This window comes from Strongylocentrotus purpuratus, unplaced genomic scaffold (genome assembly GCF_000002235.5).
Source record: "Strongylocentrotus purpuratus isolate Spur 01 unplaced genomic scaffold, Spur_5.0 spur5_scaffold_12, whole genome shotgun sequence".
Lineage (NCBI taxonomy): Eukaryota > Metazoa > Echinodermata > Echinoidea > Camarodonta > Strongylocentrotidae > Strongylocentrotus > Strongylocentrotus purpuratus.
In genome coordinates this window covers 29053712-29080824 of record NW_022145597.1, presented here as the reverse complement: position 1 = coordinate 29080824, position 27113 = coordinate 29053712, and the positions used below count along the sequence as shown (strand labels likewise).

The 27113-nt window shown below is 36.8% G+C and overlaps 2 long non-coding RNA genes across 2 annotated transcripts; both read right to left on the bottom strand.

Moving 5' to 3' along the window:
* Positions 1-3509: 3509 nt before the first annotated feature.
* LOC105444317 lies at positions 3510-7128 on the bottom strand. Its single transcript, XR_973039.2, has 2 exons — positions 5573-7128; positions 3510-4979 (listed from the first exon to the last, which is right to left on the bottom strand). It is a non-coding gene; the product is annotated as an uncharacterized LOC105444317 (long non-coding RNA).
* Positions 7129-15721: 8593 nt separating this feature from the next.
* LOC105447593 lies at positions 15722-18798 on the bottom strand. The gene is made up of 2 exons (XR_974139.2): positions 18667-18798; positions 15722-17326 (listed from the first exon to the last, which is right to left on the bottom strand). It is a non-coding gene; the product is annotated as an uncharacterized LOC105447593 (long non-coding RNA).
* Between the last annotated feature and the right edge of the window lie 8315 nt (positions 18799-27113).

Below are 27113 nucleotides of genomic sequence, written 5' to 3'. Positions count from 1 at the left end.
GAGATACCTCTTTCAATTACATTTGTCACCATCCTTTTTTTACCAATATTCGCACTTACTATGCTTATAGTAAAATTGTATTGGCTTTAATTTATGAACCCAGTTACACTCAGCAATAAACCTTACCCGCAGTGCTTTTCAATATTTTTTCATCATATTTCATTACCTCCAAAGCTATTTCAGCTATTAATGATATCATAGACATCGTCCCCATGGACATTGTAATCCTCGAAATATATTTATTCAAAGATGCAGATGACGAGATTACTATCGTCATCATCATCACCACCACCATCATCATCATCATCATCATCATCATCATCATCATCACAGCTTCCGACACCACACGAAAACATAAATTCGTCATCACCTAATCGTACGGAAACCCATGTTGTTTCTATTACTAGCATCACCGCCATCATACACAATGGCATGATCACTCTCAACATCACCATCTTCGAGATCGTTTCCATTGTGATGAGGGTGACGAGAGTGCCAGTCATTATCATTACCACCATCATCGATTCAGTCATGACTGGCATCAGTGCCGTTATCGACATCAGTTACAAATGTCATGCTAGATAATATTTATGCTTCGTCAGCATCGTATTACCAAGATTGCAATGACAATTATTTTCAATTTATATAATTTCCGTGTATCATATATCATTTAGCAATGTATTTTGAAAAGCTGCCTGAGCAAATATAATGACGTCGGGATAAACTTGTTGATTTTATTCGTCAAATTTGACATCGTCACCCTCAACATCATCATGATGACGATCGCAAAGATGACTGTGACCGATTGTGACAATGATGATGCCGAAGAGGATGACGATTATGTTCATCAACATTACCATTAAAGTTTCGGTATCATTAATATCATGAATAACAACATCCATACAAGAACATACAAACACATGTTTATTCATTCGTCGACCCCAATTACCAGGATAAAATATAGTTATTGCTTGTGATCACACCTATATCAATACATAACCACCAATATCATCAAATTATGACAATCAAGCCATACAATTCTTCATAGTCGTCAGCTAAAATTGTATCAGCTCCTCGAAATGTACTTCTTTCCCATTAACATGATTACGAAGGCAAAGATGATGATGACTAGATGGCCGATGATTTCAATCCTCATAATCATCATCGCAAACATTACCATCAAAATAACCAGTTTTGGCATTGTCATTTTCATTGGCACTGAAAGACGTATATAATTGTCACAAATAAAGAAAAATTATTAGAGCTCTTAACGTTTGAATAATTTCTCCGTCATGTGAAATTCAATCAAAAATCTAAAAAGCTTCCTTTGAAATCTTTGGGATATATCATGAAAACCTGCTCTTTCAGAGATTCTGGAATCTAAATTTATTAGCAATAAAGACAAACATAATCATATGTTAAGTGATCCATTTTATGGCCTGTCTGTTAACACAATCGTGTTACGTTTACCGAACGTTTACGTCTATCAAAAATAAGGATGACATCATTGACTGGAGAAACCCCATTTGTACAGTGATTACGCACATATGCCTGTATGCATGGCGACTTTCTTTTGTTGAGCCGTGCATGTATTATGGGAATATTTGTACACTTGAACACTATCGTTCTTTCTGGAAGTTTCGAACGAAATAGGTCACCACAATGAAAATAATATGTTTTGTTTGCATACGTTGAGTGGTTCTTGCTATTTTAAGCCTCATACATAACTAGCTTTTTCTATTTGTTCTCTACAAATGTATAATAATTGTCTACTGAAATTGAACATATAAAGGAAAGTTTGGTAATAAATGAAATACATTAATTTGAAAACACTTTACACAAAGCCCTTAATTGCAATGACTATTTCATATCAAATTCCTTTGCCTTATTCTCACTATAATATTGTCATATTTGCAATATTTATTTGCTGCCCCTTTTGCTTGTTTTGATATATCTTCTCTAACACATATTTTATCCCTTTGTATTTTGCTTGTTTCCTTCTGCAATCTTGAGATAACAATATGAAAACGACCCCTGTTTTAAAATGGGAAGTTGATTATGTACTAAAGATAAAGTTAGTATATTTGAAATATGTATCAACCGGGTCATAACGTTCATTTACCTCATAAGATTATTGTATGTCTTTGTCTATATAAATGTTGCCCTCTTTACTGAAACTGACATTTCTGTTTGGAATAAAACATAAAAACTAATGTACAGTAGCCGTGTCACATCGCCAAACTGATTTCAAAGTGAATCCCAACCGATTAATTATTGGCTTATTCTTGGAGTAGTGTAATATTTTCTTTGCTCTGTTTTCGGTTCGGTGTTGGACTCGTTAGTGTGAATAATCTATAGTACCCGAGTCACATAGTAAAACCGAATTCAAACCTAACTCACACCTCCCCCATGTTGTTCATTGGGAGTAGTGTAATATTTTGTTCAGTCTCTTGTCGGTTTTTTTTAAATATAATTTATATGCATTGGCTGAGGGATTAGCTTATTTCTATTTTCTATTATGACAATGAATGTGTACCTCGGTTGAAACAGTGTGTAATTTTAGTTTAGATTAGTCACGTGGTAAACCCTATGATGTTTCTAGCAATATGACGAAGTAGTGACGAAGCGATGTTAAGTAATGTCCATTCTTTTTTTTAGGTCGAAAATACAAGAGTTGGGACAGAAATTAGCGAGTGAAATGTTATTAGAGATTATAGGGCAACCATAATGTAATACATGATAATACAAGAATAGTCGTACCATCGTCATCGTCGTCATAATTATCTTCGTCACCATCATGTTATTTTCAGTTTATCGCTCATTTTGCTTTGTTGAACATTTCCTTTATTCACATGGCTACTTACTCTCAAGTACTTGAATAGTTAAGGCACCAATATTTTGCTCTAATTTTCTGACTTGCTTCCTCCTGTCCTTCTCTCCTCTTTCTTCCACACGCACACGCACGCATACACACACAAATACCCACACACGCATATTGTCAATCTTCGTCTCCTGCTCCCCCTTCGCCTCTTTCACCCCCTTTCCCCACTATATCCCTCCTTTTTTTCACCTAATTGTACAAACACACACACACCCACACATCCACACACACACCCATACACACACATACACGCCCACCCACCCAAACACCTACCCACACACCCACCCACACACTCATGTTCTCCTACTTCCCCTCTCACGTGCATTCTCCTCTTAGCCTTTTTCTTACTTTCCTTACATAAACTTTACTCAATCACATGCTTCCCCCTTCTCTCCTCTCTTCTGTGCCCCTCTTTCTCCCCAAATCTATCTATCTCCCTGTAACTCATCAGAACTCCCTTCTCATCTTCTATATGTCTATTTACCGCGGTCAATCGCTCTTTTTTCGTGTAATGTCGACAATCTTTGTATTATTAAACTCCAGGTCCTCATATGCTGTCATCTCATTATTCCTACGCCTGTACGTAAATCAGAGAGAGTGAAAATAACACACATCTTCAACAAATTTATAGGGAAGCAGATCATTTATTCAAAACTTTACATTTGAATTATCATGAAATTATCATGGGGTCAAACCCTTAATAAATTGAAACAAATAGTACTAACATCAAAACAGGCAAGGTTACTTCTCAAGGTCATTAGGGGCGTCGCTACATCAAAAAACAAATTAATAAATATAATGCCGCAACGTAGACGTCAATTCATGACGTTAAAAACATCTAGTCTACGATACCCAAGGATTGTAAATACATGTATAATTCAGTAAATGAAGACAAATCAAATGATCATTTTTTATATTTACATTGGGCCTATACAACAATTCGATGGACATTCGATGTGTATGAAATATAATACATTTTTACACTACATCAAAACAAATATGAAATGAACTTATCAAATGGTTTATATCATGGCTGTTGTTAATTAAAAAAACACTAAATAAACTAATTCAAAACATAAAGCTTTCTGTTAAAAAGCTGTCATTAACGTCCATTACGAAATAAGGCCTACACTTTTAGGTTAACTACTTATTTTAATTATTTCTTTTTACATAATGAACATTCACTTTTCCTGTATTTACCCACATCATAAAAATAAAATGCAGCGTTTCATGAAATGATTGCTGCAATATGAATTATTCTTGATAGATGACGTTTATATCTTCTCAGAACTATACTGATCAATGAAGATTGATCAATAATCAATAATCTTCGCTGATCAGTACAGTTCTGAAAAGATTCGAACCTCAACTGTAAAAAATATCAATCGTATTGTCACTATTATTTCATTAAAAAGAGGTAAAAACAACTATCCAAACTTAACGGGAAATAGTGTGTTTATATAATCCAGGGTGCTGGTCCTGTGGCATAGCATGGATCCAGCCAACGAAGGGGGCATTGATGCCATGGGACGGGGTACTGGATCTACTAGATAGATGAAATGTGACAGAACTAAGCCATCGAATAATTCATTATTGGATAATTGTCTTAAAGACATGATTGAAACGATTCTTAAAAAAAGTGCAGCTTAGATGGATTTCCATCCTGAATTTCAGCCGGTTTATACTTTTGTGTATCAACAACTATATTACGTCAACTTCCATTGTAGAGGAGTACATCTTAAATAGAAAGTGTTGCACAGAAGTTATACAAGGTTGTTCCTTTCTTTTAAAGGGTATGGACCAAGAGACGTCAGCATCGTGGTGAAAATGCCCCATAAAAATGCCTAGTGTAACCACGGTAGTTTCGTGAAGATGTATATTCATTTTTGTGCGATCATCTGGGTCGAAGTTTCGGAAGTACTTGCACACTTCATCTTGGCAAAGGTCCATGGTAGGTTGCAGAGCTCCTATTCAGATTTTTCGAGATTATTCGTGTCTTCTATCAGGTAAGACGTACGATCACAAAAATTACTATGCCTGCTATACCTACTATGGCGATGGCACCGAGTAAAGCATAGCATACACGACCACTCGAACACTACAAATAAAAATGACAAGATATAAAATGTACCATTAAAAGGAGAAGTATAAGCACTGTTGAAATATGTAGGCAGTATCAAAACGTATTTAGTCGAAATTCGGCATTTCAGCTATTAATTCCAAAAAATAATTACGTTTTTCCCTGCTTGAAGGAACCATAAGACCTGTGTATTTGTCATTATACGAAAATATACTAAACTATGTTTTATAAGGATATCGGGATGTGGTTGTATGTATCCCTAACATTATTTTGTATACTACAAGACAAACAGATGAAATAAAGGTCATCTTACCCACCAAGAGCAGGAGATGGGAATTTAATTTTAATTTGCCAATACTGATCCTCCCAAAAATGTCAGAGGCAATAAATAAATGTGAGAAGCATTTTCCTTTTTCTGTCATTTGCTTTGTTGATAAGAGATCTTTGTAGACCAGTATTCCACTTAAGGTTACAGTGGCATTGCCCATGTAGACTATGATATTGAAAACAATTTCTGTGTCTAATTTTTCTCACAAGAATGAGACGAAACGTTCGCCACATTAATCAAATACTAATAGTGATAAAGATGAGATTACATTTTGTTTACTTACGTTGCCCTTATGACGCCCGGGCTCGTTGCGTATACCACCAGGCGGAATAGCCATCGTGAAAACTTTTGCTCTTATTATTGTCGAAGAAACAAAACAAAAATTCGTGTGCACTGCTGTCTGCCCTGTAAGCCTCTGTTACCTCGCAGATGTTGTTGTTGTTTTTGTTTGTAGTTTTTGCGTTCAGTCAAAATCAATTATTTAAGCCTGTCTAGTTTGTTTAGCAGTAATGTCCGTGTCCATGAAATCATTTATCGTTGAGAAAACTGTGCGTGTGTGCTTTCGCTTGTCCACTGCGGGGAAGTATTATCCCGGTGCTGAGCGACGTAGAGTTTTATGAAGAATGTTGATTTACTAGACCGAGTAGGTGGCTGTCGTGGAGTTTCGTGATTGGCGAATCAAGTATAGATGATCATGTCATCAAACAGGGCTTCCCCAACAGCAGTAGACTGGTGACGAAATACGATTCCACTGAGCTGGGAGCAGCTTATTGATTCATACCCCTCGTGAACTTGATGTTTTTTGTGTTTTTAGTAAAGGCATGAATGTAAACTGTACTTGTTGAATTAGGGTTCTGGTTGAAGACTTCTAGCTGTAAACTAGTATACGTCGCAAGAAACATACATCGGAACTAAATACATTTTGTACATACTCAATTTCTGTTGTACAGAAGATGAAACCCGATTAACTGTCGTAAGCAATGTTTGATTGCTTCAAAGAGAGCAGTTGATTAAAGAATAGTAAATTACAAGCAGTGGGTGACGAAATAATTTTCTTCTCTGAATTTAGTTCTATTATGAGTTAGTCCTGCAGTAGAAGTTGCAGTAACCTCTGCAAATTAGATGTCAGCCCATAAATTAATGATAAAAGCAACTCATTTAATTCCTTCCGCCTTGGCTATATTCTTCGTAGGTGAAACCAATAGGAATGTCTTTTCATAGAATGTCCATCCATCACTTACATTTTGTTCGTAAGAAAATGGAATTATTATGAACTTGATAATTGGGGAAAACAACAATAGGTACACCACGGTATCATGATTCAAAATGGTTGATGCCAAAATCTTGATGAACATATGAGAGAGGAATTATAAAACAACGTTGCTTTTCCTCTATCGTCCTATGCTTGCAACTAGTGCTCTCTGTCAGTTGTTCATTTTCCTCACTCAATTTCGCCATTTCTTTGTATGTTATTTTAATTTTAAAGAGCAGAGTGGGAATACAAAATGAATAAAAGGTCGGAATACGTGTCAAGCTATCTTGTTTAATTGCCCATGTCTCTGGTACAGGCCTCGGCATCTTTATTGTACAGTGAAACCCATGTATGAAGACCACTCAAGGAAGACGAGAAAACTGTTTTTTGTAAGCAGATATTCTTTTTTTCAGGCTAGTTTAGTCCCCGTTGCAATGAAAAATATTAGCCAAAGGAAGTGAAAAATGTGGACTTTTCAGACAGGTAGTCTTGCCATACAGGTCTTCGCTAAAAGAAGGTTTTACTATATGGATTTATATGACGACAACCAATTTAACCTCTATTTTGGGTATCTTTGATCCCTAAAGTAAGAGATATCTTCTCTCTCTCTCTCTCTCTCCCTCGCTAATAGCAGGGACAGTCACATGTAGACAAATTGCACAGTTTTGGTACATCCGGAGAGAAATGTATTGATTATGTAGAACATCCAAGATTTGCATACAGTCAGGATGACCGTGGAGCGTAAGGATTGGAGGAATACTGAATGACGTCACGGTTCGTGTTGGAGAATCCCCTTTCGGAGACCTTGCCTACAAACATTTTTTGTTTGCCATGTTAAATTCTCTACGTATGTTGGTGGGAGTGCTGGTACGTTTTGCAAGTTAATGCTTTTTGCGGAAGCCCATCGGTATCAGATGGCCTGAGTTTTTTGGTATTTTACCAGAGGGGTGACGATCTAGGCCATGCTTATTACATCCACACAAAAGCATCCAAACATATGTTTATATAATCGTCAACCCTATATTACCAGGATATAAAATATCTTTCGTTTTTGATCACACCTATATCAATGTATAACCTACAATATCATCAAATAATGACAATCAAGCCATATAGGTATTCTTCTTTGTCAACTTCTAAAAATTGTATTACCCCTCGAAATGAACGTCTTTCCAATTATCATGATTGCGAAGGCAAAGATGATAATGACTTGATTGACGATTACTTCAATCACCATTACCATAATCAGGAACATGACCATCAAGATAACCGTTATTGGCAATATTAAAATATCAAGAATGTCAGCAGAACAAAAAGTTATTCTACATCGCCATTCGCTCCTGGTCATATTACACCAACAGAGGCGGCATCGATTAGAGTCACATTGCAGTTATCAGTTGAACATTTATTACACCAAAATATTCATGCAATTACGTCATCATGGGCACTGAACAATTTACATAAGTATGACTAACAAAAATATATTATTAAAGTTCTTTACGTTTTAATAATTCGCCTTCATGTAAAATTCAATCGAGAATCTAAAAAACTCCTTCTGAAATGTGTGGGTTATGTCATGAAAACCTGCTCTTTTTGAAATTCTGTAATTATCTAAATTAATAAGCGATAAAGACAATCATAATCATATGTTAAGTGATCCATTTTATGGCCTGTCTTTCAACACAGTCGTATGTGTTTACGTTTACCGAACGTTTACAAGAATGACATCATTGACCAGATAAACCCCATTGTCTACAGTGATTACGCACATGTGCCTGTATGCATGGCGACTTTCTTTTGTCGTGCCGTGAATGTATTTTGGGAATATTTGTACGCCTGAATACTATCGTTCTTTCTGGAAGTTTCGAATGAAATAGGCCACTACAATGATGATAAAATGCTTTTTACATACGTTGAGTGGTTCTTGCGATTTAAGGTCTCATACATAACTAACTTTTCTCTATATAAAATGTTTAATTATTGTCATGCTGAAATAGAATATATAAAGGAATACTTGGTAATAAATTTAAAAGAAAAATGTGCAAATACTTGACACGAAATCCTATTATATATATTATGACAATGAATGTGTACCTCGATTGAAACAGTGTGAATATTCTTGTTTAGAGTAGTCACGTGATAACCCCCAGGGCGTGTCTAACAATATGACGAAGTGGTGACGAACCAATGATGAGTACCGTCCATTGTTTTTGTTTTTGTATGTCGAAAATACAATAGTTTGGACAGAAATTAACAGGTGTACTGTTGTTAGAGATTACGGGGCAGTCTTACTTTTATACCAATGATAGCAAAAAAGTCGTATCATCGTCATCATCGTATCGTCACCATCATCATATTTCCAGTGCTCATATCGCCTAGTTGTGCATTGCCTTTCTTTATATATCCACTTCCTATCACGTACTTGTCTGACTTGTTATCTCCTCTCCTCTCTTTCTTTCACGCTAAAACGCATACATACACGAATACCCACACATGCAAACTGTCAATCCTCGTCTTCTGCTCCCCATCTTTCCCCTTTTCATTTTTTTCTGCCATACTTTATGGTGATACTCGTCCTTCTTCTCTTCTCTTTTTGTCCTCTGTCCCCAGCTATACCCCTCCTTCTGCCATCTGATTGTGCATCCACACACCCACACCCCACCTTACACCCAGCCGCACACCAGCCACACGCTCACCCACACAATCACCCACTCACACACCCATCTTCTCCTATTTCCTCTCTCACGTCATTCTCCTCTTAGCCTTTCCCTTTTTACTTACATAAACCTTTCCCATTCACATGCTCACCCTCCTATCCATCTCTTCTACGCCCCTTCCTCCCCCACAACCCCCTCTATTAATTTCTCTCTCACTCATGAGAATTCCTTTCGACAATCTTTGAAAGATTAAACACCGAGTTCTAATATGTTGTAAACTCAGTATTCTGTTGCCTGTATATAAATCAGAGACAGTAGACAAAAACACACATCTTCAACAATTTTATAAGAAAGCAGATAATTTATTCAAAACTTGAAATTCGAGTTTGACTGGAACTATCACAGGAGTCAAACTATTAACAAAGTTGGAACACATAGTACTAACATGGCTAAAAGTCAAGGTTTGTTTATCACGTTATCAGGGGCATTGCTACTTCTTTTCTTAGGAGGAAAGATTATACAAATCCGCGAAAATGTAAGATCACACTTCTCCCTATCCACAATTTAGATAGATAGAGAGACAGAGAGAGAAGAGAGATGTAGAGAGATGTCCTTACATAATTTAGGATCTAAACTGTCCCGACAGAGAGTTTTAGAGGAAGGGAGGGGGGATTCAATCCCAATTAACTTTTCTAGCGACGCCCCTGGTTCCGTTAACTTACATTTCAGTGTTTTCCCCTGTGGAACACTACTAATCATTTATCGGGTTACTCAAAATAAAAAGTTTCACTTGAAAATCAAGAAACAAATGAATAATATGACCCGCAAAGGAGACCTCAATTTATAACTTTAAAATCATCGAGTCTACGATACCCAAGGATTGTCTCTAAATGCATGTATAATATATTACATTTTATCAAAATCACTTTCCTATTTTTCAAAGAAATACAATGTACAACAAGCGATGTATATGACGAATTCTACTCCATTAAACCGTTTTAAATTCATCCTAAATGCCTATTAAGACCAATAAAATGATGATCCTTTACATTTACATGAGGCATTTAAACGAAAATAGTGGACATTCAATGTATATGAAATGTAATACATTTACACTACATCATAACAAATTTTAAAATGAACTAATCAAATATTACATATCATGGGTATGGTTAATCAAAAATAATGAAACTATTTCAAAATATTAAGCTTTCTGTTGAAAAACTGGCATTGGCGTATATTACTTAATGAGGCTTACACTTCAATGTTAACGTTTTCAAATTTAGATGATTATACATAGAACACATTCATTTTTTCTTTATTATTTTACACATACCATATAAATAACAAACATTGTTGCCCATACCTTTTTGCCTGAAATGATTGCGGCAATATGATTTATTCTTGATAGATAAAGTTTATATCTCAAAACTCAGAACTGTAATGAACAATGAAGATTGATCAATAAAGTTTTTAAGAAGATATCAACTATGAACTGCAAAAATCTTAGTCATTTTGTCACAATCATTTCATGAATTTAGGTACAAACAATTATCCAAACTTTATAGGAACCAGATCCATTCAAGAGTACTGGCTCTGTTGAATAGCATGGATTCAGCCGATGAAGGGGCATTGATGTCATGGGATGGGGTACTGAATTTATTAGATATATAAAATGTGACAGAACTACGCCATCGAGTGAGGGGTGTGAAGGGCTGTCACATCTTCTTTACATAATTAATTATTGGATAATTGTCCATAATTGTGAGGATTCTTATGGAAATTGCAGCTTAAATGGATTTCCATCCTGAAATTTCAGCCAGTTTATACTTCGGTGTTAACAGATGCAATATATCTATAATAACTTCCTATACACAGGGAAGCCTTGTCAGCTTTAATAATGTTCTTCCTTGGGGTCCTGCAATTATTATTATCCCGGTGAATACCAGGTACCCATTTACACCTGGGTGGAGAGTGGCAATTGTGGATTAATATCTTGCTAGATGATGTTTGTGCTGGGCTTTGATTGGAACTCTAAACCATTGGATTGACATTCAGGTGAATGAACAACTATATGTCGACAACTTCCATTCTAAAAGAGTGAATCTTAAATAGAAAGTGCTGCACATAAGTTATCCGAAGGTTGATAATTTGTTGTCTGATATGGTCCGAGAGACGTCAGCATTGTGGTTAAATATGAACCGGAGAAATAACGGGTGTAACCGCTGTAATTGTGTGAAGATATATTCATTTTTGTGCGATCAATTGGGTCAAATGTTCAGAATTGCTTGCAAATTTCACATTCAGAATAGTCCATGGTAGGTTGTGGAGCTCCTATTCCGATATGTCAGAATGATTCGTGTCTTCTATGGGAATACGCCGGTCAAATATAAAACTAGAAGAATGAGTCCTCCTAGCCCTACGATGGTGACAACGAAAAGCGCACAGCATTTTTCATCACTCGACCACTATATTCAATTGATAAGATATAAGATTTACAATTAACAGCAGAAGTAAAAGCACGGTTGAATCATTTTAGGCAGTATTAGAAAGTATTTGGTCGTACTTTGATTTGGGGGTATTAATAACAATAGTTACTATTTACTCCCCTTGAAGGAATGAATATTAAGACCTGTGTATTTACCATCATACGAAATTATAGGAAACATATATTTTTGTGGATGCCGAGGAGTGGTTGCAAAATTTATCCCTGAAATCATTTTGTATATTACGAGACAAAATAGCTCACTTAAAATAGAAAGTCATCCAACCCACCAGCATCAGGAGCTGGTCATTTAATTTGCCCAAAGTGATCCTCCAAAACAATATGTCAAGTCCTATAGCTTGTAGGATATTTGGAAACATTAAACGCACCCAAAAATGTAAGAAGAATCAAATTAATTTGCTGATGAGAGATCTTTGTAGACCAGTGTTCCAATTGAGGATACAGTGGCGTCGCCCAGGTAGACCATGAGACTAAAACAATTTATGTGCATAATTTTCCTCATAAAAATGAGACAAAGCTTTCGCCACGTTAATCAAATAATCGAGGGATAAAGATATATTGTATTTTGTATACTCACTTTGTCCTTATGCCGACGTGGCTCGTTGTATTGACCACCGGGAGCCATAGTGAAAACCTTTGCCTCTTAATGCTGTCTAAGAAACAAAAAATCGTTTGCACTGCCGCTTGCCCTGAACGCCTCTGTTTTCTCGGTAGTGAGCGACGCAGAGTTTTATGAAGTATGTTCATTTGATAGTCTGAGTACGTTGCAGTCGTGCAGTTTCGTGATTGGTGAATCAAGTATGGATGGTGATGTCATCAAACTGGGCTTCCCCGCCAGCAGTAGACGGGTGACGGAATACGATTCCACTTGGCTAGGAGTTGATAAACAGTTGGCAGCCTATTGATTCATACCCCTCGTAAACTAGATTTTGTTGGTGTATTTTTAGTAATTCAAGAATGTAAATTGGACTTGTTGAATAAGTGCCCTTGTTGAAGACTTTTAGATATGTAAACTTTGATATGTTGCACGAAACTTCGCATGAATATTTTCATCACTTTCGTCGACAAAACTGCATTTGTTGGCGCTTCACTTGAGGAAGGAAAGTTGTTATTTTTAAGTAAGTTATATGTTTGGTTGTGTTGAACTGATAACCCCTGGACTAAATTGAATGTTGACACTGCTGAAGTTCCATTATGATTTCGGCCAACCAGTGTTCTTCTAAAAATGTTTTAACGGAGGTATCGCCATATGTTCCGAACCCATTTTACAAGCTGTGCTGTAATCTGCTGCAGCAACCCATAGCTATGGTCTGAAAATGAGATGAATGAAAAAAGCAACTAAGTTAATTTGTTCCCTTATGGCAATATTCTTCTTAGAGAAAAGTAATATGAATCTCTGCTAATATAATGCCCACCCACTACTTACGCACGGAAATGGAATTAAATATGAGCTTAATAATTGCGGAAAGTAAAAGCAGATACACAAGGGTATCAGGATTCAAATAGGTTGATGCCCAAATGTTGATGAATAGATGAGAAAGAAGTAATAAAACAACATTGCCTTTCCTCTATCGTCCTATGCTTCCAACTGTAGTGCTGTTTGTCATGTTATTATTTCCCCCGACTCAATTTCGGCATTTGTGTGTATATATCTATATTTTAAAGAGCATAATGGGAAGACAAACTGAATGAAAAGAAATACCTCGTTTGCGTCGACGTACGTGTCGAGTTGTCTCGTTTGCCCGTATTCCTGGTACAGGCCTCGGCATCTTGATTGTACAGTGAAACCTTTGTATGAACACTACTCAAGGGATACGAGAAAAAAAATGTTTTTGTAGGCAGGTATTCTTTCTCTTTAGGCTCTTTAAGTCCCCGTTGCAATGAAAGATATCATCCAAAGGAGATGAAGAATGTGGACTTTACAGACAAGAAGTCGTGCCATACAGGTCGTCGCTAAGCAGGTTTCACTAATATAGATGTATATGACGACAACCGATTCAACCGCTATGTTGGGTATCCTTGATCTCTAAAGGAAGATATATCTTTCCAGGTAACTTCATTTAGGAGGAACAGACATATGTAGACAAATGAACAGTTTTTGATACCTCCGGAGAGATATGTATAGCTTATGTAGGACATCCCAGACTTGCATAATTATGGTCACGATGAACGTGGAGCGTAAGGATTGGAGGAAAACCGTATGGATGACATCACGGTTCGGGTTGGAGAATCCCCTCTTGGCTATTTCACAGACCTTTGCCAACAAATATTTTTGTTTTTGCCGTGTTACATTCTGTACGTTTGTCGGTAGGAGTGTTGATACGTTTTGCAATTAAAAAATTGTTATGAAAGCCCATCGGTAATTACATGGCCCGAATTTGTTTTGTATTTCACAAGAGGGTGACGATGTAGGATCTAGACCATACATCCATACAGAAAAATCAAAACATATGTTTATACACTTGTCAACCCCATATAACAACGATAAAAATAAAAATAAATCTTTTGATGACACCGATATCATCGCCAATATAATCGCCAATATCATTAAATAATGACAATCCAGTCATAAAGGATTTTTTCTTTGTCATCGTCTACAAATGGTATAACCCCTCCAAATGAAAATCTTTCAGATTATTATTATTTCGATTTTTGTGAAAACCCATCGGTATAAGATGGAACGAGTTTGTTTGGTATTTTAGAAGAAGGGTGACGATGTAGGATCTAGACCATGCTTAAGTTTCATGATATTCTCCTTTGTGCCGAGATCCCATTTTATGATCAAAATTCAACTTTTCTTTAGCATTTGTAAAAAGCCTTTGCGCTAGTGCAAAATGTAATGCAAATTCATCAGTGTACATTTAATACATGCTTTGGTTAGTAGTTAATCAAAGCCTAATGATTTCAGATGTCGACTTCTTGATATTGATTACTTGCGTAATGAATCCAAATTTGAAAGTACAAGTAAATTTAAGGACCTTTATCTCTACACATTTCGACCACATTTACCGTAATTCACTGCAAAGAATGCTGATACTATATGGTTGGTAATTACGTCACTTGAGAGGCACACCTTCGTTAACATTGCACACTCACCCACAACTTCATACACCCTCACCGATACCCCCACTCACACCCCACTATATCTTTAAACAGAACCAACCGGACCCCCTTCCATCCTCACACCCATCTTCAAACATATCCAACCACAACTAGAAACACACTCGTGACCCCACATACACGCGCACCTACTCTCTATTTCTCTCACAAAAACCCGCATTACACCTTTACTTAAAACCCCCCTAAACACACACGCACACATACACACACGCACACGCTCACCTCCTTCCAAACCCACTTGGTCTTCCAACAGGGGTGAATCTGTGGCAAAGACTTTCGCTCTCCCGATCCCACGCCTTTATCTCATTCTTTCTCTTTTACTTATTTTCCTCTCATCATGCCAGGCTTTACATGTACATTGTGAAATTAATTTCCGATCACTAAGTCTTATCTATCCAACTCAATTTTGCGTTATGATTCATCACATTCATACCGTTCTTTATATCATTTTTAACCCTTAATTTACAAGACTTTCTCTTTTTATTCCTTTAAATCTGTCTCTTTGTCTGTCTGTACGTATCCCTCTCTCACTCACTCACTCTCTCCAAATATTTTAAACCCCGAAGCAATGACATTGACGATTCAGTTTTCTATCTTTTTTGAATGAATTTGCAATTTATTTTAAATCATTACAAAACGGGGGAAGAATATTAGAAAAAAATTAAATCCATCAATCCAAATTGACCTTGGAACACAGATTCAATTTAATCATACTGAAAGCCCTATTTGATAAGTTTCAAAGAAATATTACCCTCATGAATCCCCATCTGTTTTTCATTATTTCAAAAAACAGTCAACAAGACTTTCTGTTTAATAATACGCGTAATACCACCTAACTGTATTTCCATTTTCTCAGTTATTTTAGTTTATCCGACTTAACAGACTTAATGGCTTCTGTATAGAAAGGAAAGTCCTAGTTACATTGAATCATTTGACTAGGATTTACTTGACAGATGTTTTGAATGGTGATAATGTGAATAATGCTCCTAAAAAATTCAATTGTTAATTACAATGTCATTATGATAAAGGTATTCCTCTTATCACTGGACAATTATGTTCTATATTTTAAGAAACACCTGGATCACGAAAGGTATTATGAAACAAATCGAAACAAGAAACTGCTTTTACAAATTATATATGTAAAACCCAACAAACTTAAACATCACAAATTACAACAAATATCGTAATGGATTGACAAGTATGATTTGATGTTCTCGAAAGTTGTATTAATCTGAACAATTATGTAAAGTTAGTTCCAATGTGAGAACAACATGGTGTTTTTTGTCAATGAGGCAATGGGAAAGAAAACTCAATCTCAACCCAGAGTTAATTTGACGCTAAATGGTAGAGAGCAACCCAATTCAAATGATTTGTATGCATCGTTCAATACAAATATAGCAGAAAAAATGATACTACAAATATTGATTAAACAAATTTTCTTCCAGGATCTTTATATGATAAATCTGTGTTCGTTGACCCAACAAACTAAACAAAAATAATTAACATTACAAAATCACTCAACTCTAGTAAACCACACGGCCGTGTTAGAATAAGGACTACATTTCTTAAACAAATCATAATACTTCATTGTATACCCATTAGTTCCTTTAATAAATTGAACAATTTCAACGGATAAATGTCCAGATCTCATTAAAGTAGCAAAATTAATTGATTAAACGATCAGAAAAAAGAATAGAAATGTGTCATTTGTAAAATAGTATTCTTTGATCCCATTTGGTTCCGTACAATAAGGCATATATGGACCATACGACTACTGAATATCCCTGACTGCGAGCAGTCCTCTCATCAGAGCGGCGTCTAACCTCCCAGGCCAGTAGAGCAGGCGAGGAAACACGTTGCAGAAGGCATCCCGGCCATGCCTTTATTGATGCAATCCGACCAAGCCTTAGCCATGCCTTGCGCCGAAACTCCCGTGAGACGGGGAGGGTAGCTCAGGATACCATTCTACGCACATCGGAGGCCGTCGTGCGATGTTCATGGTCTAACATGTATTCATTGCAGGAATAGTTAAATTTCATTGCTGATGACGTTTAAATCTTTAGCATTTATGATTCAAGATCAATGTAGTGATGTGTATCCCGACACATCCCGTATAGCAATGGAATTGCGATAGAAAGGGAAGCCTAAAAGTATAATTGCAAGAACTTGGGGAAATGCATTCCACGTTCTGATGGTGTATGTGAAGAACGTCTTGTGAACGCCAACAGTTCTTGCATAGGGAATAAGGAACATGTGGAAGTGTCCGTCGTTAGGTGTGGCTGCGATGGGGCGTGTATAATCTTGAGTGGTTATAATAGGATCCAGGCTTCAAATTGAGTTTGATAAGTCATCTTTGTGGCACTTTCAAATAACGTTGGATGTAAATCGTTGTATCTCGCCGTCCTCTTCTTTTTAACATGAAAAAAGGTTCCAAAAATAGCATATCCAACTACATGTGGTCGCATCCCAAGGAATTGGTTCGCCACAGTTGCGACAATAGTTCTGAAAAAGGTGAAAAATAATATTTAATGAGTAGATTTCGTTCTTGTAATGTTAGGGTGGAAGAACTTCATTCACAATATCACCTCAAAAGGATAGCTCCTCAAATACAATCATAATCGAAATTTGACAAGAAATGGCTTTTTGAAAGTTGATTAAAAAAACTGCGTAATTTTTGTTTGAAATGTTACTTATTATATTCCTTTTAATGTACTAACCCTCTCAAATGCAAACAAAATCCTGAAAAAATCTTAAACTCTTATTTCAGTGTACAGTGCATGTGACATTCAGCAAAAAGGAATTTTTATCATCTTGATGGTTCAACAAAAAACTCTTTTGACATAACATTACTTAATGCTTAAGCAGCCTTCTTAATCGCTTCAAGACAGTTCATTTCGTAATGAAATCTCATAGCCAGAACGCGACTTTCTTTAAGAGACCAAGAAAAAGAGAAGATAGGCTATATAGAATAACAGTGGCATCTTCAAATATATAGCAAAACAGAAGATATTTTGTTACTTGATTCCTATTTTGGAATCACAAATTGCGTGTTTCCCGCAAACAAGTATATATATATATATATATATACGGTCACATTCGTCCTAAATAGGTTTTATGGTGTTTGTTTAAAAAAAATATATAATCAACATTAGATAAGATATAAAATATAATTTATGCAGGCACCTCGCCGCCAAATAAACATAAATATGAGAACATTCGGGCATTTTGTTGCCTAGAATTATCCCGTTTCTAAATGTTGCGAGCGAGTAAATCGAACATGGCAAAATTGCAATTTCAAAATAAAAGCTGCCTGAAATCATCCTGTTTCAGAATAATGCTACCGAGCGAGGAAAAATACACTTTTGTAAATCATATTATGCTTTGCCCTCGCAAAATTTCATACACTAGCGCTTTCTAATATTTTGTATTTTTACGAAATCGACGTTATTCCACGATAATCTTTGATGAAACTAAACTTCTTTCGCGGCATCCCTATCAATATTTTAAGGCACCCCGGTTAAAAAAAAACGCTGATCTAGATAACATTGCCTCTAATGATGCACATCATTTATATCTTTTGCATTACACGAATTATTTTGGTTAATACAAACATTTAATATCGTTTATAAAATTATAATACTCTCGACAAATTTGCTCAACACTACACGTAAATTATTAATTCCACGTCACTGCCCCACCGCCAACAACGAAAAGAAGAGAAAGAGGAATGAAGCCATTAAAGAATTATATTCAACAAATTATATCATTTCTATCAGTTAACGATAGATATCTAACCAATCTCACAATAAACACACAGGAAATGTATTTGTTCATATATTTACATGCCGTTTTGGTTCATTTGGTGTGGGTCCAGGCGTTGGTCTATCAGACATGTTGCATATAATGTCACTCTTCAATCCAACTCGCACAAATATCAAACTCGTTTTGACTCTCCTACGGCAACGAAATGAATGATTTACTTTCCCGTAAACACCACCACAATGTATAAACTAATGCATGTCTTAAAATCACAAACACGGGTGAATCCATTTTTCATGGGGATTTTTTGATAGGAGGGGGAGGGATGAAACCGTGCGAAAAGTATCACGTAAAAGATAAAGACCGGTAGTGGTAAAATTGCAGTTCAAGCGTTTTGGGTGCAAAATATCCATTCAATATTGTTTAAATATTGCCTTCAGAGGTTTAGATAGCAATACTTTAACCTAAATATGCAAAAAAACAAAAATATATATGCCCAAATGTTTAATGTTGAAGTGCATTCGCGATATCTATCCAGGTCGGTTCGATATGTTAATTTACCAATCATATCAATTAGTAGGCGGCTTCCCGGCAAAATTTGTATCATCACGTATTAGTCAAAACATATTTTTCCACATAATTGGTAATAAGAGCTTCCATTTCATTTTTTGAAAGGGGGCGTTTCCAAAACTGGGCCTTCACTCCCTCAGAGCACGAGTGGCTATACCGCCGCTGCCAGAGTTTCCGTGCCAGATAGGCTTTGGCAGAAGCACGGGCAATGGAGGAGTGAGAATCTATTCCCTGAAATCTATAATTAGACTTGAGAATCAGTTGTGTTAAGACAACGTAACGAGATTAAACAAAACAAGACCCCCCCCCCCCCCAGTCCAAATTGGGCTCATTTATCAGTTGTATACGAACGTTCAAAATTCATTATAGGAAACATTGTTGAAATATGTATAACAAAGAGTCAAGTGGACATGATTCGAACGGTTTATCCATATGAAAAAATTTGCTATCGATAGCTACGTTAAAATCGTGTTATATATCTAGTCTATTGGACATTCAATAAGAATTCAAATTGTTCATTTCTCCCCTATTCATTTTAGCTCCCGATCTTTGAATTATAGTAGTAGTCAAACTTTCCCACAATAATTGAAATGTGTTATTGTGTTATTTGTGTGTATTGCAAGTCACTAAGTATGACAAATGGAATAAGATGTGAAGTTATAGAACAGTTAATTGGTTGTCTGCGGGACGATTGTATATGCAAATGTTGTTTGTAGCGTTATTGAATGCATACTGATGTTGGGTCCGGGCCGTTGTCTCGATGGAAAGTAATTTGCATAGGTAGCTCGTACAGGTGTGCGAGCTAGGGTCGCCAAGGAGATTAGGGCGTGGTATCAATTAGTGTGCAATTGAATCATTCTAGTTGCAGTTTCCCCACCCGCTCTCTATCTATCTCTCTCTCTCTCTCTCTCTCTCTCTCTCTCTCTCTCTCTTTCTCTCTCTTTCTCTCTTCCCTTTTCTTTCTTTCTCTCTTTCTCTCTCCCTTTTTCTGTTTCATCCATCCTGATTGTACTTTTTATCAATGAATAATAGTTTGATTGTTAAAGTTACCATGTTTTACCTTATGCATTTTAGCAATTGTCACTGTGTTATTGTAATTTTTCCCAATTCGGCTTTGCCGCAATGAAAGTATTTTAATAAACCATTTTGAATTGAATTGAATGAATGTAGCTTGCGCTTTCAACAAGACAACTGTTGTTTACAATACAGGAGTGATATGTTATGTTATGTTAAGACATGGGTCATAAGGTTTTCCAGAGTTTTTATTTTCGTTAAGTTTTCCCTCTGGTTTTTAACCCTGGGTCATGTGTGGCCAGTTTCCTGAAGGAAACGACGACATTTAAACATTCATACGGAATAAACGGCCCGCTCCCAGTAGTCGTTGTCTATGTATCAAACGTTGTCAAGCTGTCATGCGTTGCATAAACAAATGAGTTTATAGGAATTAAAATAACGACGGCAGCACAAAAAACAAAACACTACAAAATATCAATAATATCAACAACAGCGATAATCATAATAATACACAATACCAGTAGCAGTAAATAATTATTAAAAACAATCATTATACAAAGAAGAAAAAAGGTAAAAGAAAGAAGAAGTATAGAAAAACGGAAACAACAAAAGGGAAGAAGAACAAGAAGAAAAGAATTAGAAGAAGAACAGGAATGAGAAGGAGGAGAAGGGGTAGAAGAAGAACAAAAACAATGACAGGACATTGTACCACGAAGGATCTATCACCTACATGATGTAGCATACATTTTCGGATGGAATTTACCCTTCATGTACATCCATGTAAAGAGTAAAAATGTTAGAAAGAATATACGTATATTTCGATGATATCATCTGCGTTTCCTATTTCTCCAGGATAGTTTGAAATTATGATAATTATCATTAGTCTGTAACCGTAGACAAAAGGGGAGGTGGTCTATGAATTACGTGCGGTTAACGCTATTGCTTTTCTTATCTTTTACTTTATCTTTATTTAAGGTTAAATATATAATTCGTCAAAAGGTTTGATATGTATCTCATTCCCATTTTCACCTTTTTTCTTTTACCAAAATGATGATCCTAATATTTACCCGAAACGAAAACTAATTGAAGTATGCAGTCAGATAAAATAAAATATTGTTAAAATATTATTCTTTAATCACGTGTGGTTCCGTACAATAAGGTATATGCATCATACGAGTACTGCATATCCCGGTCTGGAAGCAGTCCTCTCATTGAAGCGGCGTCTGTTCTCCCGGGCAGCTAGAGCAGGCGAGGAAACGCGTTGGAGAAGGTATCCCGATCATGCCTCTCTTGATGCAATCCCACCAAGCCTTAGCCATGCCTCGCGCCGAAACTCCGGCGAGCTAGTCGGGGAGGGTAGCCCACGATATCATCGGAGGCCTTGGTACAATGTTCAATATGAAGGATGTTATGCAAGGTCGCGTAGCGACCAAGCGAGAAGATGTTTTGCTTTTGTTTTAGTCTAAACGATGCACTCTTGGTCCCTCAAGAGCTTGAATTCTTCAGTCAGTATTTTCTATACATTTTTGTTTGCACTTTTTCAAATTTGCCGGGGGGGGGGGGACGACCCCCTAGCAAAATGGAAGGGGATGTGTCCCCCCCCCCCCCCGGGATCGCTGCCCTTGATTACAGGAATAATCTTTCTTGTCTCTCTCTCTCTCTCTCTCTCTCTCTCTCTTTACCCTTTTCCTCCCCTCTCTCTCCCACTCCCTTCACCCCTCTCATCCCCTCTCTCTTTCCGCATGCATCACTTTTATACTCTGTCTCTGGCACCCTATATTCTTACCTACCATTTCTTTTCTTTCATTTATGTATTCATTATTATTAACAGGTGAATATACCTTTCTCGTTTAAACTAAATGGAATGATAGCATTAATGATAATACATGTGCATCAAAATAATATCCTTATAAAGTAACGATATGCGTAAATGACACAAATAAAGTTAATAAAGGGTTCGTGTGAAGTTGCATTTAATAGAAAGAAAAACGAAGTGGAACGTCAAGTATCCATAAACAGTTTTTTAAATTCTTAGTTTTATTAATACAGCAAACGAATAATATCGTGTTGAATGAGAACGTGGTTCTAGTTCTCATAATGGTTCAGGATAGAAGATATGTTGTAAAGATCATAGGCCACGTTATGACCGATACTTTCTTAAAATTTCCTATTTATATTGAACTATAAAAGTGCAAAGTAACAATTTTACCACTTAATTTTTTTCAATCAGCTGTATTGCGCGAATTCAAATGAACCGATTTACCAAGCCGTGTATACGTCTTATTCAAGGATGGTTGAAAGAAAACTCACAGTAAGAGAAAGGATTCTATACAAATTAAGAAATAACGGTTTTACAATAAACGTCAATTAACATGAATACCATCATTGTGAATCGTGTAAACGCAAAAGGTATGGTAGCATAAGAATTTACGATTAATCGTGTCTCTCCAATGTTAATTGCATCTCATTCAATCAATCGCAACTAAGACAATGGCCTTGTACGTCCCTTTTTAAATGTGCAAACATTACAGTGAAATATCACGCAAGTATGAGACAAGGGACATACAATAGAGTATTGAGATTGCCCTTGCGTTGAGTTCATTTTTCGACAGATGTGGCGATCGTGTTTATCGTACTGTCGGCAGATATGGGGTGGAGAAGTATATTGCAGGTTAAGATGACTAGGTTGTCTTTGGGCAAAAACTTGCACACCACGAGGGTACTTGTGTATCCAATTAATTTTCGGTATTATCTTAAGCAACTTAATTAGCGTCCGAGGATAATATACATGTAGTAACTCCAAAATGGGCAAACTATTATTATTAAGTAGGCTTTTTTTACAGGGTCAACAATTTTGTTGGATACATAATACCTCCATGACAATGTTGTACACAGTATATTTAAGAGTTCAGCTAACAACAAGTCTTAACATCTAGCGGAGCTGGGTTCCCTTCACCACCAGCCTGCTAAAGGAATCTTGGGGTAGAGCATTCCACATCATGATGGTGTCTGCGAAGTAGGTCACTTGAAATCAGTTCTTGCATCGGAAATAAGGAACTTGTGGAAGTGTCCGTCGTTAGGTATAGCTGCGACGGGGCGTATATATTCTTGAGGGATTTTATCTCACAGGACACTGGCTTCAAATTGTGTTAGATAATTCATCTTTGTGACACTTTCAATATTAACGTTGGATAAAAGCCGTTGTATCAAGTCATCCTCATACTTTTACCATCCTCGGCGAATGTAATTAAGATAACATATCCTATTACAATAGGTCGCACCCTGAGTAGTAAATTTGCCACAGTTGAAACATCTCTGGAAAAGATAGGAAATAATAAATGATTTGATTTCTTTTCTTGTTAGAGTGGAAGAACGTCATACAAAATATCACCTCAAAACGATAGCTCCTCAAATACAGTAATAATCGAAATTTATCGAAATATCGAAATATGACAACAAATGGCTTAAAGTGAACCGGTGACAACGTTGAAGGTTGATTTTTTAAAAATGCGAAATTCGTGTATGAAATGTTTGTTATTATATTCCTTCTATACTGTACCACCCTCTTACATGCAAAAAATTCCGAAAAAATTCTCAAACCACAAAGATAGTTATGGTTTTCTTTGAAAGCGTCAATGTGTAACCCCTCTATAACAATAAATTCTCCCAACCAATTTTAGAATTTTTTCAACCGGTGCCTGGACTTATCCCGTTTCTAAATGTTGTGAGCGAGTATTAAAGCGAATATGGCAAAAATTAAACAAACTATTATTCGTGCACTTCGCTGTCAAGTAAAATTATTTTCGGGCACCTCGTTGCTGAAATATGGATGTGTTTATAATTTGAATTATGCAACCGAGCGAGGAAAAATTACACTAGTTATCTTGTAATGCTATTCCCTCACGAAATTATATACTCTAGCGTTGACTAATATTTGGTATTTCACGAAATCGACGTTATTCCGCGATAATTTTGTATGTAAAATTTCCTCCTATATAATGATGCACATCATTTATATCTTTTGCACAAAACGAATTCAATTTTTCAAAACATACATTTTAAATCGTTTATCAAATTATAATACTCTCGACAATTTTGCTCGACACTACACGTAAACTCGTCATTCCACTTCACTCCAACAAGAAGAGAAAGAGGAGTGAAACCAATAATGCATTATATTCAACAAATTATATCACTTCTGTCTGTTCAATTATAAATATAAATCCAATCCCATGATAAACACACAGGAAATGTTTTTTGGCTTCATATATTTACATGCCGTGGTGGTTCATTATATCTGGGTCCAGGCGTTGGTCTGTCAGACATGTTGTATTATAGATGTTACCCTTCGATCCAACTCGCACAAATATCAAACTCGTTTTGACTCTCCTACGGCAACGAAATGAATGATGTACTTTCCCGCCAACACCACCACCGGAAAAAATATCTATTGCTTGTTATAAAATGGGTCCAAGAATGTAGCCAATGAGAAGCGTCGAAATAGATCGCGTGTGCGTGCATTAATTATTGTTACCATTATGCACGCGGAATGCATTTTGTTGATAACAATCGTCAATTTTTCGACTTTTTACTCATTTTGTAGACCCACCTTACATTTTTTTTAGCTCGTGCATCAGTGATGTGCACTTAGTTAAGTAACGAAGTAACTCGACAAGTCTCGTTCATTATCCTACTGTGGCTTATCCTGCGTGCAGTGCATATTCACTATGCACTCGCAAACATATTTTATTTGTGTTACCGTAATGATAATATTAACAATTATTATAAGAAGAGAAAAAAAGGGAAGAGAAAGAAGAGGTAAAAGAAGAAGAACAACAACAACAAAAAATGGAAGAGGAAAACAAATAAGGAGAAGAGGGAGAGGTGGTAAAATGTATTACAACGATATTAAAGACAATGGCAGGACAGCGTAACATGAATGATGTAGCATACAATTTCAGGTGGAATTTACTCTTCATGTACATCCATGTAAAGAGTAATAATGTTAGAAAGAATATACGTACATTTCGATGATATCATCTGCGTTTCTTGTTTTCTCCAGGATAGTTTTGAATTATCATTAATTATCATTAGTCTGTAACCGTAAACGGGGGGGGGGGGGTGGGGTTATGAATTATGCCTGTGCGGTTAACGCTATTGCTTTTCTTATCTTTCAATTTATCTTCATTTAAGGTTAAATTAATAATTCGCCATAAGGTTTGATATGTATTTCCAAGGGTGTCGATTTGTATACGTGGTTTTTTTTTTTTTTTTGGGGGGGGGGGGGATGATAGGTGCCAAAATATTTTCGGCAATGGATCAAAGCAACCAAGAGGTAGAAGCGTGTGGCAGGTTGCACCCCATCCCCAAGCGCGTAGCCAGGATTTCATTTTAAGGGGGGGCAGTTAGCACGCGAAGCGCGCTCCCTAGGGGGTTGGGTGCAGGGAGGGAGGGGTTTCCCCATTCCCCCGCGAAGCGCGGAAGCTTTGACGCTTCATTAAATTATTAGAGAAAGAAGACGATTCGTTGGAACGTTCTCGACTCTTAATCCTTGTTTGAGTCAAGTTCCCCTTCCTCCGCGCGGAGCGCGGAAGCTCTGACGTTTCATTAGACATTTAAAGGAAGAAGACGATTCGATGTACCTTCCTCGACTCTTAATCCTTAATGTTTAAACCAAGTTCCCCTTCCTCCGCGCGGAAACTCTGACGTTTCATTAGATTACTAAAGAAGGAAGACGATCCGTTGTACCGTTCTCGACTCTTAATCCTTGTCTGAATTCAGTATCCCCACCCCTCCTACGCGAAGCGCGTAAGCTTTTACGTTTCATTAAATTATTAGAGAAAGAACACGATTCGTTGTATCGTGTCCTTGTCTAAGTGTAATTCCCCCGCCCTCCCGCGCGAAGCGCGGATGCTTTTACGGTTCAATTATTTATTACTCTTAATCCTTGTCTATATTCATTTTCGCCCATCTCGCGCGAAGCGCGGAAGCTTTCAAGTTTTATTAAATTATTAGAGAAAGAAGACGATTCGATGTATCGTGTCCTTGTCTGAATTTAGTTTCCCCGCGCGGAATCTTTGCATTTCAATAAATTATTACTCTTAATCCTTGTCTGAATTTATTTTCGCCAATCTCGCGCGAAGCGCGGAAGCTTTCACGTTTTATTAAATTATAAGAGAAAGAAGAAGATTCGTTGTATCGTGTCCTTGTCTGAGTGCAATCCCCCCCCCCCGCCCCCTCCCGCGCGAAGCGCGGAAGCTTTGACGGTTCAATAAATTATTACTCTTAATCCTTGTCTATATTCATTTTCGCTCATCTCGCGCAAAGCGCGGAAGCTTTATCGTTTTATTAAATTATTAGAGAAGGAAGACGATTCGTTGTATCGTGTCCTTGTCCGAATTCAGTTTCCCCCCATGTACGGTTGTCTCATTTATTTCGTAAATATGTATGCATTATGAAAATGAGATAGCAAAATGTGTATATTGATGGTCATCTTGCGAGTTATAACCATGAACTACTTTCATCGGGCTCTCATCATTATTTTTTTTAAAATTTTTTATGGTGAATTATTGGGGGGGGGGGATGATTGTACAGGCCATCCCCCCACCTGAAATATTGGGGTGGGGGGAATATATCCACCCACCCCCCCCCCGGGATCGACACCCATGCTGTATTTCATTCCCATTTTCACCTGAAAGTGAAAACTAATTGAATTATACGGTCAGATAAAAGAGTAGAATTTCGTCAAATTTGAAAATATTATTTTTTAATCACGTGTGGTTCCGTACAATAAGGCATAGGAACCATACGACTACTGCATATTCCGGTCTGAGAACAGTCCTCTCATCGGAGCGGCGTCTATGCTCCCAGGCCGCTAAAGCAGGCGAGGAAACACGTTGGGGATGGTATCCCGACCATGCCTATATTGATGCAATCCATGCCTCGC